We start from the raw sequence: 20,496 nt of genomic DNA, 5'->3' as shown, positions 1-20,496 counted from the left end.
TTCCCTCTTGCTGAGTGCTGTCCCAGCACTGCCACATCCCAGCCTCACACACAGTAGGACACTTTTGAGGCTATGGGATGCTTTGAAGCAGGTTTCTTCCTCTTCCTCCTGGCTGACCTTTCCCAAGCAGGGAAGTACCAATGCCAGCCTCATCAGCCAAAACCAAGCCCTTGCCACACAAACCCACATGAATTATTTTCCACTCCTTATGAACATTTGCCCTACCACTGAAAATCTCCAGCCACACATAGCACCTGAAAGCAAACATGTCCAATCCCCATGGCAAATTGCAATGTGTGCTCTGGGACCGAGCACTGCAGGGAGCTCCTTGAGAGCTTTTGGAGATCGAAAGGACCTCTGAACTACACCTCTCCTGCACTGGTGCAGCAAGCACTGGGAAAGCTGTGCTAGGGAGAGCCTGCAGAAGTGTGTTAACACTCACACCTGTGAAACACAATATGGTCAAAGGCGTATTGTCTTTTTTTTCCCCCGCCTTCTTTCCATTTCCACTCATTCACAGGATTTTTCAAGACAGAGGTAGCTTTACACTTAGCCTCTTCGCTAGAAGATGGGACACATGACTAGCAATGAAATTCATGAACTTAATGTTTATATAAAGACTCTTTCTGAAGACACAGACAGGTGTGTCTAATTGTAGACAGCCAGCAGTGGACAGTCCAGCAGGCTCTGTGCAGTTTAATAACCACTGCATGCCCAGATGGAACAAGCCAAGAGTGGGGATTTATACTTCTTGACTTCACATTTTTTGCTAGAGGCACAACTTCCCTCACCATCACCAATCACAGCTCAGACAACAGAGCCATCTTAGCTCATAGTATTGGGGTATGCGATACTTCTGGGCTTGCATGGAAGGGACAGTATGGCAATTGCCACCACAATGGCCACAGCCTTCTGCACCCTTACACCTCCATTCTCAAACCGGGGTTCTGCTCTACACATCCCTGTGTGACCATGCCACCAGCTACAGTTTCTCACTGAGTATTTTCTGTACATATGGTGGAAGAGAAGGGCATGAGCCCACGCCCAAGGCAGAAATAACTGGCTTCCTCTCTCTCCACCCAGTAGGGTGACAAGATGGTGGCAACTGCATGAAGCATATAGTTGCATGCAGTTGCAGGGCTGCATGCAGCCCTGGGCACAAGGGAGGCAGGAAGGGAAGGTAATACCCTCTGACTACACACATACAGCTACTTGCTTTAAAATTGTTTCTTTTTGTCTTTTATTGCTTCTTTTACGATCTTCTCCCCTGTCCCCATCCCATAGCTTCTTTCTGCTTGCTTTTACAAAGCCCTACAGCATCTCTCCGACACATCTCCCGTGCTCCTCTCTTACCACACAGACTTCTTAGTTACGCTACAAGTAGCTCCTGAGGCAGCAGGGGATCCCAAGGCCTGCTAGAGGGACAGCACACTCCCAAGGCAGCTTTTCCTGCAGCAGCAGCAGCATTCACAAGGGTTTCTCCTGCTTGGATCCCCTGGCACCTATGAGGCTTGCAGTCACCTGTGAGCTCTCTCTGAGGGACAGCAATGCCTCCTCCACCCTGCTGTTGGCTGTCTGCTTTCACAAGCCACAGCAGAACTTAATTTTGTTAAGTATCTTTCTCCCTTTATCATGCTTAATTGAAGTTGGACAACAGATGCAAAAGTTTTCAGGCAGGAAAGACCCAATGGCAGCCTTGATCAAACAGCCTGCTTCCTTAGGAAATGATGTTATTTTTGACCTGGATTAACCCTCTTCATGCTGCTAGTTTACTTTTTTAATTTCACTGCCATTGGTATCTTCCATACAGCCTTATTTCTAGGTACAATGTAGGAATCTGCTTGGTTTACATCAGTTTATAATGCCAAAACATGTTTGAAAATAAGTACTAAAACATTTCCTTTTACACTGAGCTTACGATTCCTCCTTCACATTTTGAAATAAATCCTAAATTTCAGATGTAAGCAGTTCTAAGTCATGTTTACAAAAGGCTGGTACACATGAAATATGCAACATTGGCTGCAACTGGCTACAGACTGGTGCCAGTTGAGAATTTTTATGCAGGACAAGAATAGACGGAGGGAGATAGCTCTCCAGCCCCAGTGAGGAATATGCCCTTTCCCAGGCCCTGTGTTTTGCTTACCACTCAGCCCATAATCACTTTCCAGCTGCTGGAGGCCAGTGGCCCAGCTGCTGGGAAGGGGGCGTCTGATGACTCCTTCTGAAGCAGGATGCATGGGGCAGGAATTTCTCCTTTCCACTCCCTACTTTCTCACTTGCTCTTTGTTTCCCATCAGAAACATACTTTTGAATCTTCTCATCTCATGTGGTTTTCCACCCAGTCCTGGTATCCTCACAGACCTCTATGGCATAAGAGAGCAGCAGCCTTGTTATCCTGCCTCTGCTTGAAGAGAACGGGTGTATCCAGCAGGCAAAGAGGTGTCTGTTAAGGTGATGACTTGTAAGTATGTTCCCTGATGGTGCAGGAAGCTACTCAGGAAAGCCCTGTTTACAGTCATCTCACCTCCCCAGCAACACCTCCAGCAGATGCTTGCATCGTTCCCCTGAGGTTCAGCTCTCAAAAAGACTCTCTGGCAGGGATGCTGCTCCCTCCACTTCCAGGAGCATGATGTGCACAAAGCCTGAACAACAGCTGTACCCAGCACGAGTCGTGCCATTAGGTATGTACACAGGTGCCTTACAGTAATAGGAATAATTTAGCTACCAGCCTGATCTGAATGTCATTTTTACACAGAAGAGGAGAAGAGGCAGTCACAGTCCCACAGGGTCTCCTGTGGGTGGCATTTCAGTGAAGCAGCACCGACAGCCACTTCCTTCCCTCTTGCCCTCTTTTGTACTCACATCAGTCAGGCTTAAGAGATGTAAGCTGATGGGTACACCAGCTATCTGCACCAGATGAGATGCCCAGGACATGCAAACATCAGTACAGTCATGCTGTACTGACAGAGAGCTACCTGTGTCCACATCTTTTGGATCACCAACACAGGCAGGGGGGTTGAGCATGCACACCTTGCCCGTACTTCACATTTTTCCTTCCTGGGAAGCAAAGCTGTGCTGCACCGGGTAACACCAGGCTGTTCACATCTCCTCCACCTGCCTCTCCTTGCCACATTCAGTGGTAAACTCTTGGCTTAACACTGTGACTAGGAAGGAGAATGCTAACTGAGGTTTAGAAGTTAGCCTACACAAAAATTAAAAGACTAGCATGCTAAAGGCTCTTTAGCAGTTAGGTCAATATTGGATTAAATACTTCATTGTAGGTAAGTCAGCCAAGAATCAGTTTCTGTTCCTGGAAAACATTATGTTTAAAAATAATTCGGTCTTCACAAGAAAGGCTGAAAAGCTCCCAATTTTAAGTTAAGAGCATTAAAACATCTCCCTTAGAAGCAAACCGCTGATTTCAATGGAGGGAAACATTGTCTCAAACACTTTCTTTCAAACACATCTTAAAATATCAAATTTGGTTTGGTTTAAACATACTCTCCAACAAGTCAGATGAAAAAATACCCTCCCAAAACATGATGGATTTGGTGGAATGTTTTATTTCAAAATCATCTATTCTGATTTTTTTTTTCAGCTAAAGTCAAGTAGAGGAAATTAACGTCTCTGATTTTTGCCAAATAATTCTTTTTCCCAAGGCTCACAGTTTCACAGCAAATACTTGAATTTTGGTAAAATTTCATCAAAACTTCCCAAGCATCTCTAGCAGCAGCACCAGAAAATCCGTTCACCTGGGGGAGGGGGCTGCAGCTGGGCCTTATCCTCAGCCACGACTTACGCCTCACACAGTGGGTACGGGTGCTAGCAGGGAGCGCTGTGATTTTGATCTTCAGCTGTCTGCACACTCAGGGCAGATGGCTATTGTGCTTGCATCAGTACAGCCACCATCTGATAGCCCAAATCCCCCATTGTTTCCAAAGGAAAAGCATGCTTCCCTTCTTTCTTCTCGTTTCCTGGGAAAGAAATCCCTAATTCAAGAGTCAACATTTATCCACGGTGCTGTTTCACAACAACTATTCTGCTTGGAACTCCTGTTCTACCTCACCATTGCATGATATTTTTATAATTATTATTTTTTCATGGTGGGAAAGCCCCCATGTTCCCTCAGCCTACTTCTCATCCTGCAGGACTCCCCTGTGATGGCAGTAGTTCCACATGACTCTCTGCTCCTCTTGGTCCTGCTCGCAGTTAAGACTGTCTGAAGAGCCAACCTCTGGTCCAAGCTCAGATACTCCCCTCGAGTGCCCTGCTTGGGCTGATGTGGCCATCACCAGCCAAGGCACGTTGTCTCCACTCACCTCGGGGAGATGGAGCTGTGCCCAGCTTCCCAAGAGGAAGCCGGAAGGGTAAGAGAGGTTATTAACAATGACTGCCTTGTAATTAGCAGCGCTGCAATTTCCCACACAAAGCACTGTCTTTGAGGGTGCTACGTGGCTCCTGATGAACTTCTGTGCCTAGCTTTGATGCACTGTGCTTATTAGTGTCGTACAACAGGCAGTAGAGCAGCCTCAGTGTTGTAGGGAGCACTGAGGACACATCATTCAGCGACTTTGGGCTCTGCACAGACACTTAAAGCCACCCACCCATGAAGCAACATGCCAAGAGCAGCTCCTCAGCACAGGTCAGACGCTCGTCAAGAGGCACATTCCACCCCGCAGACATTCAGGTTGCCCCTAATTCACTTATCAGAGGCCACGAGGGCCCTTGGGTCTGCCTGTGCCTCCTCCAGGCATACGGGAGGTAGGAGTGGGTTTGTGGCTATGTGCCAGGCATGCCAGGCATGCATCCCAGCCTCGTCCCAGCCTACCTCGGTACGTGGGCACCGCCGCCAGCACGGAGGAAGGAAGCCTTGCCAATGGTCTCCACACGCTGAGGACGTGGGCGGTGCTCGGAGACAAAACAGAAGCAGCATGTACAGTGATAACATGAGTATTGCAGCAATCTGGTAGCTGTGTTTAATGAAGCTCACTAAAAAGCCCACGAAGGGTGCAGAAGCAGCTCTGTTTCTGTGGCGTGTTTTGCCCAGGTCTTTGCCCTGTGAAGCACCACAACCCTGCAGCATCACTGTCTCTGTATGGATACAAAGTCTGTTGACAGTTTCAGACTGCATGAGAAGATGCAGCTGACCAAAAGCCTTTAGCTTGTCTGTAGGTATGATGCAGAAGAAATAGTCACAGGCACTGGTCTTGGGTATTGGCTATAGAGAGCAAAACGAGCCACCGTTTTGAGGGAACTTGGATCACGTTCAGCTCTGTCCTGCACTCAAGCATTCTCAGCCACCTCTGGGCCTCAGTCTAGGGCAGGCTCTTGAGAAGACCACACATCCCAAGTTAAAACTGTCACAGGGCCAAGGGAAAGCAGTCCTCAGCAGTCACCTTCTGCTAATATTGGCTCATCCTCACACAAAGGCAGTGTAAAAGCAGCACCAGCTGTGATGACAAGTTACAGCACAACTTCCAAAAAAAAAATATATATATATTCCTGTTGTGGAGCCTGAATAGCCTCGGGCATAACTTGAGATAGCCCTGAAACCAATCACTCCTACCAACACCATTCAGGTACAAAGCTGCACACTGAAAATTGAAAAGATCAGTGGGCAGTAATGTTGTTGCCCTTGGACACACAAGTGCATTCCAGCAGGAATGCCAGCATATGGCTTTTTGTGGAGATCTTTGCTCTGGCTTTCAAAACATTCAAAAAATGACTGAGAATGTCATTCACATCAAAAATAACAGAGGTTTTGTAACACTGCACATGTTCAAAGCACTGTCAAGACTTGAATTCACACAATGCTTCTGGGAACCAACATCCTCATCCTCCATCCCACCGCAAAGTACAAATATTCACAGGAAGTCTGAAGGCATAACTCCTTAACTTTCAAAATCTTCTTATTTTTTCATGGAAAATATTTTGTACACAGAGCCAGAAAACCCCAAAATAACAGGATGAGTTTTCCATTTTCACATGAAGCTGATTTTTCAGTGAAATCCTTTTCTGGTGAAACTCTTCTCACAAGAAAATTTCAGCCACTTCTACTTGAAATGTTCATACAATCCAGGTGGAAATATTTAAACACATGTGAGGACTGGTAATTTCCAAGTGATTTTCTCAAGAATAGATATTGAGACAGGGTTGCAGCCATTGTGTAATTGATCCCCATCTGCTTCTACTCATGTTGCAACTGCATCTACACACACCGTGTCATCAGCATGCCTGCAAGCTCTTGGGGCCAACTTAACTTTTCAACATACCTGAAAAGCTTTTGACTATTCATCAAGTGCAAAAGCTTGTGAGGCAACTGAGCTCGAGATGTGATGTGCTCCTAATCAACATCTCACTGGGACCTGCTGTCTCAGCCTTTCCTTGATGTTTCACCTGAAGTTATGTTCAATAGAAGAATTTAGAGAAAACAACAATGGCTTGAATTTCCTTTGTAAGCAGAGAGCCTGAGTTACACATCTATAAGGAGCTGGGCTTGTAATAATTTCTGACAAGCTCAATCTCTGTGAACTAGCATGGGGATCTAGCTCGTAATGTCACAGAGCAAATACTGCATTTTAAACAAAGAAACCTTAATATTGTTTTTAGATTTAAAATGTGGTCATACAGTTAATGTTTTACACAACACCCTTTTATAAGTCTCTGCTTTTTCATTACTGTCCCTGTCATGCTCTCCACCTCAGCCCTAGTAAGTGCCAGCAGTTTCCAAGCTTACAGCCCTGAGGGGCAGTATGTTAGTCACAACTCCTGTAAATACAGAGATAAAAGGTGAGCTTGCAGAGGTTTTGTAGCCTGATACTTCTCAGTTTGTCAGTTACATTTTATAAGGCACGCTTCAACTGTAACATTCAACCAATATCAGATCCTAAGTCAATATTTATTCCCTAATGTTATGCATATTATCTGGCTACCTTGTATTGCCTACTTGTATTTTCCAGATTGAGGATAGTTGTTCACAGAAAAGGACTAAAAAAGGAAAATATAACAAAAAAGGAAGACAACAGCGTACGGTCTCAGCTCACAGAAATACCCCTCTAATCCTCTGGCCTCCTTAATTTAATATTAAGTCTGTATTATATGTAAGCCTAGATATTGTGTACCCAAACTTTTTCTCACTGAAATCAAAGCATGTTTCATCACTGTCAGCATTAGCATATCTCTCCAGTACCCCACAGCTTTTAATTCAGTCTCTGTCAAAGGTACCGAGCCTGATGCTGAAGTGCTGCTGTGAGTTTGCCTTTTTAACTTGAGGGACGTTGGGGAGCTGTAACACTGCCAGAAAGCTGCCTCATTTGTTATTAACAAACCCCATATTTAGCAATATGTGTCTCTGAAGTAAAAAGGCACATACTTTCGTCTTAACAAAGCCCCATTGCTGTACAGTTGGGTCCCCGGGGACCTCTGGATCCCATTTTGCATGGCCAAATAAGGTAAAGCAAGAATTTGAAAAATGCAAACCTGGCCTGAAATCCTGAAGTTGCCCACAACTTTGAGGAGCTATTTTTAGGATTTGTTAACCTTTTGTTAAACATCAGAGGGTGCTGCAAGGCCTTTTTGTTACTTCTCCCTGAATACCTAACTTCCAAAAAATATTCTAGAATGTAAGTGAACTTAAAGGAGAGAAAGTGGTTGGAGACCGGGGCTGAGAGCAGTGAAAAATGATATTAAAAACAGTGTTAAAACTCCACCTGAAATCAAAGTGGTGCGATTTGCCAACAGATACTGAAAAGAAATTCTCCAGATTAGAAGCAAGCAACATAGCACTGTTATGAAGTGTGCATAAGAGGGAAGCCATCAGGCTCTGTAAGATACTAAATTTGCTTGAGGCTTTTAGTTCTAGCCTATCACTGTCGAACTCCACAACTTTCCTTGTGAACAGGTAGTCAGAGAAGTTTGTCTCCTCAAAAACTCAACTATTAGCCACATGTGGGATAAAATATCCAATGAATATTCTGTGATTGCTTGTGAAACACCTCTTTTGCAAAGACATCCTATGAAGGAACTCTGACTCCATCCTCCTCTAGGCCTTTTTAACCACAAATACATTACCGCTTGTCCTCCAGCATTGTCTATACCTCATGACTTGCTATGTTTGAAAAACATGCAGCTGTTTCATGGGAACTCAGAGATCAAAATCCCCATTATAAATGTGCATTAAAACCACAGACATCTGGGACATGGGAAAAGCAAGCAGCTGCCTACTGTTCTCGTAGAAATATGCATACACCAGAGTTACTTAGCTTCACATACAGCAAGTGCAAGAAAACCACCAAGGAGACCTTGAATATATGATCAAATCTTCATCCAAGGGGGTAGAGAAGGCCAAATTTCTCAACAAGCTGGAAAGGAAAGCAGAAACTCAAAAAATATATTTTTTTCTAATTTCATAAGAAATTTGGAGAAGTGATTAGACATCGCAGGCATCTTGTGACTGAGAAGCTTTTCTTGGTTTCCCTGAGAAGTGAAAATATGGTCAAAAACTCTTTCATAGCATGACCATCTCTGGTAGTCTCCCATAAGATCACCTTAACACAACTGTTTCTCAGATGGTTGCTAATTTCTGAGGAAGCACCATACCATTTCAGTTGTCTTAGCACACTGCTTGCTGGTCTCACACAGATACTGAGGAAATACCTTGTATCCATGCAGAACAAGCAGCTGAAGGTCATTAGGGAAAAGGAGTTTTTCACATCCAAAAAAATATGTTCTACAGCAGATTAACAACTGAAGCTGTTAATGTGCTAGCTAATCCATTCCAGCATTGTCATATTAGCAGCACTCAGTCCACTTTGCCCAAATTAAAGGTGAAAGAAAGAATAGCTTTATATGATTCTCTTTACCTTTCCCAGGAAATAATTAAGAAAATTTAGCATAGAGGAAAACCAACAAGCTTAGAAGTGAGGAGGACATACCTTTTGCCGCATAGCACACAAAACAACAGGGGCATAGGTCATATTTATCCTGGGTCACAGGGTTCAATTGCCCGAAACTGGGGACTTTATCATACAGTGTTGTCGCTGAAGCCACGTTTGTGGCCCACAGCAAAGCACTAGCTGGTTACATTGACACAGCCGGACCATCCAGACTTTAAATGATTATAAGGCTGAAGAGAGAATGCTTGTCCAAACTCATGAATTTTGCATAAGTCAATGCAAGAGGAATTTGGAATTATCTTCCTCCACAGGCAAATTACTGTGCATGTCACATGGTCCCACTTGCTTGACTTCTGTTGGTTGTACTAATGCAAAAGCTTTGGAGGAGGCTGAAAACTAATAGATTTAAGAAGCATTAGACTTGTTTTTTTAGTAGTCCCAACTGTGAAAACAGAAAGGCCTCAGTCTGAATGCTCCCTGAGTTTTGGTGTCATACTCTGCCAGAACACAGCCCTCAATCTGCAAACTACTGTAATAATTTTAACACCACTATGAGCCTGAATACCCGTTTTGGGAGCTGGAGGGCTTGGAGCTAACTTGGCAGACTTTGTCTCAGTTCTCACCACAGGATTAGGAGACAGGGACATAGAAATCCCCCCTATCCAACCGATCCAATGTTTTAAGCTCCCAGAGCCAACGCAGACTACAGTGCTCCCAGGACCAGTCCTGTGTGGCAGAGACACCTTCCCTCTGAGCTGGTTGGTATGACGCCCCAGGTCCCAATGGCCACAGGCTGCCTACAGACCCCAGTCCCTGCTTCTGGGAGCTTTGCATCTTAGCCTGCTCCATTGCTACCCTGCAGCCCAGGAGAGCTGCAGGGTGCCAGATTGGCCATGCCTGTAGGAAATAAGGGCTCTTGGGAAGAGCACAGTGGCTGTGGGTATCCAGACCATGGCCAGCCTGATGACCTGCAGAGAGTGGGGCTTCACGGGGAGGCCTGACAGATGCACTCCTGCCACCTGGCTCATGGCTGAGTAGCTCCCTTCTTCAGCCAAAGCAAGGAGATACTATGGACCCTCTAGCAACAGCCTGAAATTGAGTTTAAAGCCATAGATGCTTCCTACTTTCCCCCCCCCATCACACACAGTTTTAAAACTGAGCAAGGCCTTGTAAGAGTCCTAAAACTCCTCAAGTCAACCAGGTAAAGTTTCTACCTTTGCCTCTCACGTGGTAGATCTCGGGGTGAAATAAACTTTAGCTGATTATTTCCTTCATTTAGGTTTAGACCCCCTGCACCAAGACACTTCTTGAGAACTGAAGCTCCCAAAGGTGTCAAAGCTTCATCCACAGCTGACTCATTCTGGAAGCATTTGTTTTCTGAGTCAACCTGAGAAAGACAGTCATGCTATAAGCAAGGCCTCAACATAACCAACAGTTGTCTCCCTATTCAGTATAATTCAAGATTTAAAAAGGTCACATGGAATTCTATGTATAGTCTATGTATAGATTACCTATCTACATCCTGTTTATATATACAGACCTCTAGCTCAGGAGCCAGGACAGGAAAAGTAGATTGTACATATCTGGATATCAGCAAATCATAGATTGATTGATTAAAGTTGGAAAAGACCTCCAAGATCATCTGGTCCAACCATCACCCTACTACCAATGGCACCCATTAAACCATGTCCCTAAGCACCAGGTGCAACCTTTCCTTAAACACCCCCAGGGACAGTGACTGTATTACTTTCCTGGGCAACCCATTCCAGTGCCTGACCACTCTTTCTGAGAAGAAACATCTCATTTCCAACCTAAACCTCCCCTGGAACAACTTGAGGCCATTCCCTCTAGTCCTGTCATGAGTTACCTATGAGAAGAGGCTGACCCCCAGCTCCCCACACCTTCCTTTCAGGTAGTTGTAGAGAGCAATGAGGTCTCCCCTGAGCCTCCTCTTCACCAGACTAAACAACCCCAGTTCCCTCAGCCACTCCCAATAGGACTTGTGGTCCAGGTCCTTCACCAGCTTCATAGCCCCTCTCTGGACACACTCTAGGGCCTCAATGTCTGTCTTGTAGAGAGTCTTGTAGTGAGTTGTAGTGAGGGGCCCAAAGCTGGACACAGTACTCGAGGTGCAGCCTCACCAGAGCAGAGTACAGGGGGACAATCACATCCCTGGTCCTGCTGGCTATGCTATTCCTGGAACAGGCACACTAATCCTGATATCATGTCAAGTTTGAGGGTCCAGGACAGAGGTGGCCAAGGTTTCCAGCAGAACTAGGCTCCAGCAGGTACAATCATGAGCTGATACGCTGGAAGTAGGCCTAAAGAGGAAGTGGGGCATGGAAAGCATTTGGGCACGAGACCGTAGAAATACCTTCCTATAGTCAGTCACATCTGGAACCTCACCAGGTGTGTGGCACCAGTAGTCCTACTGGATATCCACAGAAAACTGCCGAGCCCAATTCTTTGGCTCACATTGCTCACACTACCACATCACATTCAATCTCCCCCAAGGAAAACCACATCAGAACAGAACAATAAAAACAAAACACCAGTGCTAGCCCTATTTCTGCTAGCTGAAGTGAATGAAATTAAATAGGTCTGTGTATATTTCATGTGTGTCTGCTTGGAAACCTCAGTGCAAAACGAAAGGAAACTTTATGCCTAAAACATTCGCTATAAACTTCATTGGGATGAAGGACAAGATTGAGGACACATTTTCAAACACTGTATGAGTCTAGGGCTACACACATGCTTAAAGTTAAGGGTGCGCTTATACGACAGGCTTGGGTTGTAGACTGATGAGCCTGACTTTTTCCTCATATTCAGGCAGGTTAATGCTCTTTGTGCTTGGCATGGGCCTGAAGAACACTGTCCAAGTACACGTATTAAGTTACCCAGTCAAAGCAAGCAGATTTCTGCTTTGGCTGAATGCAGAGTCCAGGCTGAATTTCAGCTGGCTTTGCTCTAGGCCCATGTCTGCTTTATATTGCTCTCTAAATTCAGCCCTCAGCCTCACCTACAGAATCAGTACTCTGCTCTTCACTTACTTGGCCTCCTTCATCTTCACATTTGGAGTTTTCATTGGGTGACCTGCGTAGTCTTCCTTCTTGTACAGCTAATTACAGTACAGCTCTCCAGAAACAGAACTACTTTAAAAAAATGTATCGATAGTCTTCTACCCATCCACCACAAAGCAGCTGCATGGAGAAACAAATCAATCCAAAGAAAGTAGTAACACTAGCCAAGAGATATTGAAGATAGAAAAACAAAAAAAAAACACAACAACAAACACAGGGAAACAAGGGAGACAAGAAGGGAAAAAAAATAGCACCCAAATACAGTTGTGTAATTTCTGAAAGCATGTTTCTGGAAGAAGATCTTCACCTTTGAGCTTGGAGTACATAATTGGCAACTCTAGGTTTGCACACAAAGGGTTCTTTGGGTTGGGGTTCTCCTGGTCAGGGGAATACAAGAACTGGTGGAACTGTGGGGGTGCCTAGAGACTAAACCACAGTTGTGGGTTTGGGAATTCAAAGCTCTATGAAAAGGGATAACCCTAAGAAAAGCTGAGGACTGAAGGTGTTTGCTTGCCCAAGAAATTTAGGAAGCAGGGCTGAAGCTTGCTCCGTCTGAGCAGACTAGCACGCTTTAGTGTGCTGAGCTTCCTAGATGAGTTGCAGTAATGTACATGCCAGTTTATAGGCAGAGGAAATCCTCCTTTTATGGTTTCCATCCCCCCGACTTGTTCCTCCTCCCTAGAAATTTTCATCCTCCCAGTTGTGCCAAGCATCAAATGAGTTGCATGTGTAGTTATGCTCTGAAAGGGCAGGAACTCTGGAGAAGCAGATGGGGTGGGGAATCTGATCATCACCTTTTCTTTCCCAAAACACTGTGTTGCAGGATATTTTAACATGTCAAATTAGCAGCTACTTTCAATTCACAGCAACTCTGAAGTAAAAAAAAAAAAAAAAAAAAAAAAAATGTTAAAAATCAAAATAAGTACTTTCACAGTCATCTGCAAAGATTAAAGGGTAGTTCTTTGCCGGTCACCTGAATCTGTTTTACGAAGACATCTGAAAGGCATTTTTATCAACCGCTGAGCAGTATTTACTCATGAAGCTGTTCTAATTGCTTTGGAATGTGCACCCTGGCTGCTGGAACAGCTCGGTCCTGCTGATACACTAAACAAAGTAATGCTGGCTCATAGGACACGCCACTTTATATTCCTCATTCTGAAGTTAAACAGCATGAAAATAAAATAAAAAAAAAAAGCAAAGACTGCACGTATGATGACTTTCACAAAGCTGCCCTAGATGTTCACAAGGGCAAACACACCAACAAACAAGCAAAAAAAACCCAAACCACCATGACTGAAACCCTTATAGACCAGTGATTTAGTATTCAACCTATTCTGCAGGTAGAAATTGCATAGACTAAAATGTACTCCTGGTTCCCCACTAAATCAGCATTTGAATCAGCATTTGGGATGCAAGCAGTCATGTGCCCTGCCATTAGCATGCCCCTTAGCCCTCTCTTCAGAGAGAAACAGCTGAGATATTGGTAGATCAAAGATGATCTCCTCAGTCTCGCCTTAATCTCCTAAAATTGAAGCAGAGCTCTGGTCTGTGTTGCACATGCCCAGGCTCACTAACAGCCTACCAAAAAACCTGGAAACAGGTCTATCTGCTTTCAAGATGCAGCAGACACAAATACTGAATAACAAGCTGGGAAGTGCAGTGGTTTTAAAGGCACTTGCTCTTTTTATTTCAAAGTCCCAGCGTACTTTTCCAGGCAGTACTAGAAAGGCACAGCATAACCTTTGCTATTGTACATGTCAATGTATGAAGTGTGGAAAATAAAGGACAAATCAGCCTGATCCTCCTAGCATCTATGCAAAGAGGATCTCCACACAGATCCCCTTTGACACAGATGTAAGAACAGCCAAGCCAGTCCTATAGGCCTGGACAATGCTTTGAGCTGGTTTCATAGGAGGAGGAAACATCACCCCCACACAGAGCCTGAGCTATCAGTCCTTGGAACAAGCTGCTGCAGACAAACACAGGCCAGGCTTTGGGATAAACAGCCTTAGTTAGCCACTGCTCAGAGCCCGCAGACCTGGCCATGCCTGCCCTCCTTCAGCAGGGAGTTGCCACATATAAGAAAAACTCCAGCAGGTGTGGCAGTAACCTAGAATTATCCTCAGTAGGAAGCACCTCACCTGCCTTAAAATCTGTGCTGGACACAAGGGTTATGGCTTTTTAAGAGCAAGTTACTTGCTAAAACAACAGGGAGGTACCAGCTTCAGTGCAGGCAGCGTTTGGAAAACAGTGAGGCAGGTTTCGAGGCGCTCAGCTGCGAGAAGAGGGCTCTTCTCATTCCTGACTCATGTAACAGAAAAGCTTTGTGGATTTTCTACCTGGCATCCCAGCTGTGACCCAGGTTTCCCTGTGTCTCTGTGGGCAGCTCTCCACGCATCTCCTTGCCAAACCCTGGCTGTACAGGTGGTCCTCGGCCTCCTCGGCTGCTGCTGCACCTTTCCCCTCACACTGCAGGCCCACAGTCTGCCTCTCCTGGGGGCCGAAGCAAGAGCATGAGAAGGAAAGATTTTAACTACCTAGTTTATTGCCATAAACAGCCCCAATCAATTTTCAGTACTAGAAACTACTGGCTTGTTTTCCTACTGGAAAACAGCATGTGTTCCTCCTGCTCTGAAGGGACCTGACCAGGAGGAGAAAGCTTTGAGGCTGCAGAAGGGATCTCCCCACACGACCTTTTTAATCCTTGGCCTCCACTGCTTCAGTCAACACCACAAGTGCCTTCCAGTATGACAATCACCATTTGTTGCTTAGGAATTAAACATTGACTAAACACATCATTCTGCATAGGCCATTGAACTGGAAGAATGTTTGGTGAGCTCAGCAGCTAGAGCTTTATTAACTGTCTCTAGTGACCTTCTCCTCCAGGAAAGCAAATGCAACGCAGTGACTTGATTTCAAATCCTTTCCAAGTGCTCCTTCTATAACCTGAAATACCCCTAGATCTCTAATACCACCCTTCCACCCCCCAAAAAAAGCTCAATCAGCAGGTAGATCTTAACTTACCTATCCCACTGGAGTATCACGCTTACATGGTACCACACCATGTCACTGCCAGGTCTCTCCAGACTGGTTTAGGTACTCTGAAAAGCACCACCACCACCTGTATCTACTACTCCTTTTGCCACGCTGCTAAGTTTAAGTGCTGCAGTCCCATTTCAAAGGAAGACTATTACACTTAGTATGTCTGCAATGTTTAAGAACACTCCAGGCACAGGTCAGCTAAAGGTGTGTTGAAACAGAACAGCTAACAGATAAGACAACAAATGGAGTTTTACAAACACCAGCAAGTCCACTCATCGGGCAGGATGATAACACGACTCCAAAAATGTCTCCAGGGAAGGATACTCCCTCGCCAAATAGCAAAACAAGCACGAAATGCATCTTGGAGTAATTATATTCTGAATACATGTCTGGAAATGCTGCTATGAGCTTCTCACTCTTAGGCACTTAACAGAAAGAAAACACGATGCGAGAATTCTTGGCATTTTCTGCATTCTCCTTTTCCTTTACTTCACAAACACCTTCTTACACTGAATGCAGTGCCAGCAAAAGAGAAGATCACAGGAAAAAAAAAATACATATTTTCCTCAAATTCAGTTCTAATGTTTCCTGCTGTCACCTGATCTGGATGGCAAAAGCTTTGAATCTCAGGTGGTCATTCTTGGTTGTTATTCAAAAGGACAGAAAATCAAAGCAAGAACAAACACCTCTATCACCCTGCTGGACCCAGGCTGTGTTCTATTTGGTGGCATTTTGCCAATGCTAACAATTTAGTAGGGTGGTTAAGTGCTTTTGAAACTAAAAGGCAGCTTTCTACACTAGTCCTAGACCCATCAGCTCTGAAAAAAAAAAAAAAGTCAGTCTGAACACTGTCTCAACCTGGAGCCAGAAAGCCATACCTAATCTAATTAATTTCTCTTGGGGAATACAACTACATGCGCCAGCTACCTCTGAGCTAGGAAAACAATAGCACCAGCATTAATAATGAGAATCACTGGACAGAGCAGACATGTCCTGACTGATGAGAATCCAGCAAGACAGGAACAAAAGAAATCTGGGTATGGACTTGAGGTTCCTAGCATGAGACACTACCCATTTGCTCTCTCTCCTGTCCTACCACATGTAGGATTCTTCAAGAAAAGTGTAGGTGTGGCACACTGAAGTCTTCAAGATGGTATCTTGGAGCATATGCTTGAGCCTAGCTTTGACCTTAGGGTCAGCATTCCCCAGGGAGGTGTGTCTCACTTGCATCTGCAGGAAAAGCGAGGTAGCGCATGCACCCACTGCAGTAAGCAGAAGTCATTTTCATATTCATATTCATATTCATACATCAGTTCAGTTTCAGTCTGCTTACCCTAGAGTCTGTGTAGATTTACATCTTTGCAGTCCTTGGTACCATAGCAGGAACATCTGTCAAGCATTAATGAAAGTAGTGCAGCACCTTTGATCTGGGCAGGAATAATGATCACAATGATAATTTTCAGCATATTAGAAGGAAATGACGTTTTTCTCCTAAAGGTAACAATGTGATCTCAGTTAGCAATTTTCATATCTTTTCATGATTTTGGCAAGGCTTGAGAAATCCACAAAGTCTCAGCTGACACTTCTAGGGGTATCTTAGGTCCAAGAATATCACAGAGACCAACAGAGACCAAAAGCAAGATCCACAAGATCCTGGGAACATGGCAGGGCAACTGCACCTCTCTAACAATATGAAGAGATGTGGTAAGTAGAGACCTGGTACACCATCCTGGTGAGCCTCCTTATCTACTTACCTGTGCCCTCTGGGAGGCTGGGGACACCAGTCTGTTCAGTAAATACATACATACATTTCAGTGAGTATAAAAACAGTAGGAAGGATTTTCATTCTTAGTTTTCCCAAAGTGCCCTACCCAAGCACTCACATCCAACATAGCAGGAAAATAAGGATTTCAAGTTGACTGCTTGTTATCCTTCTACGCATATGTTTTAGTGGAAGCTCCAATGTCCTCTGGAGACTCAGTTTCAAGCTTATTTCTCATTCTCTGAGAAAATCATAGCTGCAACGGCTTCTACAGACTTTTCTGCACTGAGAGAGCTGGATTGTAGTAACAGCACAGACCAAATTCACTGGCCAAGCTCATTTCATTTTTGGGTAAACAGAATTTTACTATAATCATGATCTTGAGAAGCTCTTTCTTTGGTGTGTGTTATTAACACTGCCTGCATTATCCTTCAGCCCTGGAAAGGAAAGAGCCTAGCCCCAAGACAAGAGGAAGGAACTAACTACAGAAGGGAAATAGAACTACTCAGAAGTCCTTGTTCTTGGCAATAAGCACAAGAAGGAAAGACTTAAATTATCTCATTTATTGCTATAAGCAAGCACTTTCCTAGTGGTCTAATTTTCAGTATTTCTTTCCAAGAGATAGCAGTCTAGCAAACATCTGAGAAAGCAGCCCCTCTTGTGTATAAAATCCAAGTGGCACCACCAAATCTTTCCAGACAGAATACAATGAAAAGAAACTATTACCTGTTAAGAGCTATTAGAAGCTTCTAAATACATTAAGCTTTTGCTAGTGTAAATCACTGTAGCAGCAATCTTGTTTTCCCTTTGTGAAGCTCTCATTTTTAGCAAGTCTACACTGAGTTTTGCATTTGTCTCAAAACTAACAGCCTCAAAAAAACTGCCTGGTTTCAAGCATTGTCAGTGCTGTGTATGGCTACACACTGAACATATCCAGCATGCAGGGGGGTGAGAAGTCTTGAGAAATACCAGCTCACCACTCTGAACACATCTGTCGTGTGCAACAAAGGCAGCAACATGGTGAGACAGCTTGCAGCATTCATCCTCAGACAATCTTGTTATCGAAAGTGGTTTTCAAGAAAGATTTATGGAGGACCAGAAAAGGATTATCTTTGCAACGCACACTTTTGTTTTGGCAATGACCAAAACATTTTTTTTTTTTTTTTCAGCAGTAGGAACCATCTTACAGATGAGATGTCTGTCTCTAATGCTTCAGTGTTTATGACTCCTTTAAGAAATGCAAAATTATAGGAAAAGAACCCTGGCAAGCAATATTTAGGCTGAAATACTAGTGATTGCTATTTTTCCTCTGAAGAAATATCTGGCAAATTGTATTTTATTTGCTGCCAGGGTAGTCTTTCAAAGGATATGATCAAATCCAATTCAGCACTTTTATAAACATGGAACTGCATTTAACTTATCAGATGAACTTTGTACTGGATGTGAATCAAAGGGTGAATTTCATGTAATAATTTGTTCTCCAGAAACCCCCAAACTGAAAAAGGCTTAATTATCTGTTTCAAAGGGAAAGCAGCAGCACAATCTCTGCTACATACCTTTCAGCATTTGTCTCCTCCTTCCTTTCCACTGTTCCAGTCTCTAAGGATGCCTTTTCACTTGTGATTTTAGGTTTTCTAATGTCAAGCTGGAAGACAACCCAGCAATACCCAAACCCAACCCTGGGCTGAGTTGCTATGAGCAAAGACAGAAGTGAACACTCAGTAGCAGAAAGTTCAAGGAAAATATTTTTATCATCTTTAGTTCTTATTTACAGACCTCACCAAACAAACAACGCTTTTCTCCACCCAGGCTGCCAGATGACGACTTTGATGCAGGGAAGAACACCCCCTCAGGCAGTCTTTTATTTCCATTTTCTTAAAGCAGATTTGCAAGAAGCAACATGTTAAAAAAAAAAAAATCAGTTCTCTCTTGCTTCTGTACTGTAGATAACCAAATTTTTGACCCAAGAGGAATTGGTCTTCGGGGTACAAAAAGATAAGAAAGACCAAGGTGCTGTTTGCAGTACACAGCAGGGGGCTGAGGGCATGGCTTGTCCTGCTGTTTGCCTGCCTCTCTGCTCAGCAGCCCCGAGCACATTTCCACAAACATTATCAAAACATCCTCGTGATCATAACAGATGAAATACCAGAGATCTCGACAACCCTCAGCGTCTGAGCAAACACAGAAATTACCTTTTCAAAGCTAAGCAAAAGATACCATCTGTGCTTTGCATGCACTGTTCAAGATTTTAAGCCATTGCAGCAAACTTGCAAGCCTTCACACGAAGACCCAGTCTCTGTTCAGCATCTCCTGACTCACCAGGACTCTTCCAAAGGTTCATCCACCAGCTAATGTGCTGGCTACTGCTGCAGAGTGACCTTCTGCAACGACAATGCCATACAGCTTCCACTCAATGCAACTACCGCCTAGCTACCTCAATGCACCAGCAACTACAGTACTGCCCTGAGCTTCCCCTCTCCCCTGAGGGGACTGCTTATCACAGGCACCTACAACAACACAGGAATGCTCCTCAGCTGCTTCTGCTTCTCAACTGGAAGCCCTTCTTGAACAGTTTTCTCTTGCAATAAACTGCTTTGTTTTGTTTGATACTACCAACACACAAAATGAACAAAAATTAAAGAAGCACAAAACAGAAATTAAACGAAGCATTCACCTGTCAAGTACTACCAAATTCTCAACCATCCATAATTTCAGCCAATATGTAATATTGCTGAAAACTTTTGAATTGCCATAATCAGCCATGTGAACAGTTCTGCCCCAGGAAGATTTTCTCCCTCGCTGCTGGAAGGAAGGGGGCCTGCTCTTGTGACACCTGTAGACAGAAGCTGTGCACCTATGCACCTGGCAGAACCTTTTTTAAAGCAGACCCGGCATCATTCTGCAGGTCTCCCTCTGCAGACCTGCATATTTCTACTCTGCACATACAGAAGTACAAAAAAGTTCAAACATATCATTGCCTAAATAGCCTATAATACCGTTTGTAACTTAAATAAAGTCTCTAAATTGATACAAAGTTGATTACCAGCATAATTCTCTTAATGTTTTAGCACACAGAAACTTACCTGTTACTATCCAGGCCAGTCACTGACTTTCCCTGAAAAACTGCCTTTCCCAGAAGACCCCCATCTCAGTTTCAGGAGGAGACACTGCCATCAACTGCATGGAACAGAACATCCCCAAGATGCAGTTGATCCCCCAAGAGCAGCAGCTCAGCTTACTAAACAGCAGACCAAAGAAAAATGTTTCTTCTTCCACTATTTGCCCACCTAAGAACTCAACTGATTTTTGTAATGAAACCGGAGATGAGATTTTTGGTCAAATGCAAAATTTAACCTCCAACACAAATGGCTGTTTTGCCACTTAACTGATGGGAAACATACTCAATTTTAACCACTGCTCAGCTCTAGAGCCTACCTGTGTTCTGCTTACCTTCCAGCTACACCTGCAATTAGAGCAGCTGGCAGCACGCACCAGGTTTCAAGCTGGCTTCCCTTCAGACTGTGCGGAAGAGTTCACACTCGCCCTGGCTAAAAATCTGCCTGCAAGTTCACTGGCACCTCCTAAGATGCAAATGCTAAGCCACGTGCAACTCAGGAATGATTCTATTTAGAGCTAATCACAGGTTTATGCCAAGAGTGGAACTCTGCATAAAGGGTATGCATAAATTTGTCACAGAGCACAGGTCTTGTTTCTGCAG

General features: G+C 44.2%; 1 protein-coding gene across 7 annotated transcripts in view; it reads right to left on the bottom strand.

The window, feature by feature from the left end:
* The window catches only part of PHLDB2 (pleckstrin homology like domain family B member 2), a 116,780-nt gene extending 96,436 nt beyond the window's left edge, over positions 1-20,344 (bottom strand). For 3 of the 7 annotated variants that reach the window (XM_072024481.1, XM_072024476.1, XM_072024468.1), the window contains exon 1: positions 20,229-20,343. The gene's annotated coding sequence lies outside the window, so the exon portion shown is untranslated. Of the gene's footprint in view, positions 1-14,998; positions 15,140-20,228 lie in introns of those variants that run through there. The other 4 variants (XM_072024503.1, XM_072024584.1, XM_072024498.1 and 1 more) reach the window with 4 other exon arrangements.
* Positions 20,345-20,496: the final 152 nt, after the last annotated feature.

Source organism: Anas platyrhynchos, chromosome 1 (assembly GCF_047663525.1).
Source record: "Anas platyrhynchos isolate ZD024472 breed Pekin duck chromosome 1, IASCAAS_PekinDuck_T2T, whole genome shotgun sequence".
Classification (NCBI taxonomy): domain Eukaryota; kingdom Metazoa; phylum Chordata; class Aves; order Anseriformes; family Anatidae; genus Anas; species Anas platyrhynchos.
This window is presented reverse-complemented; position numbering and strand designations above follow the sequence as displayed.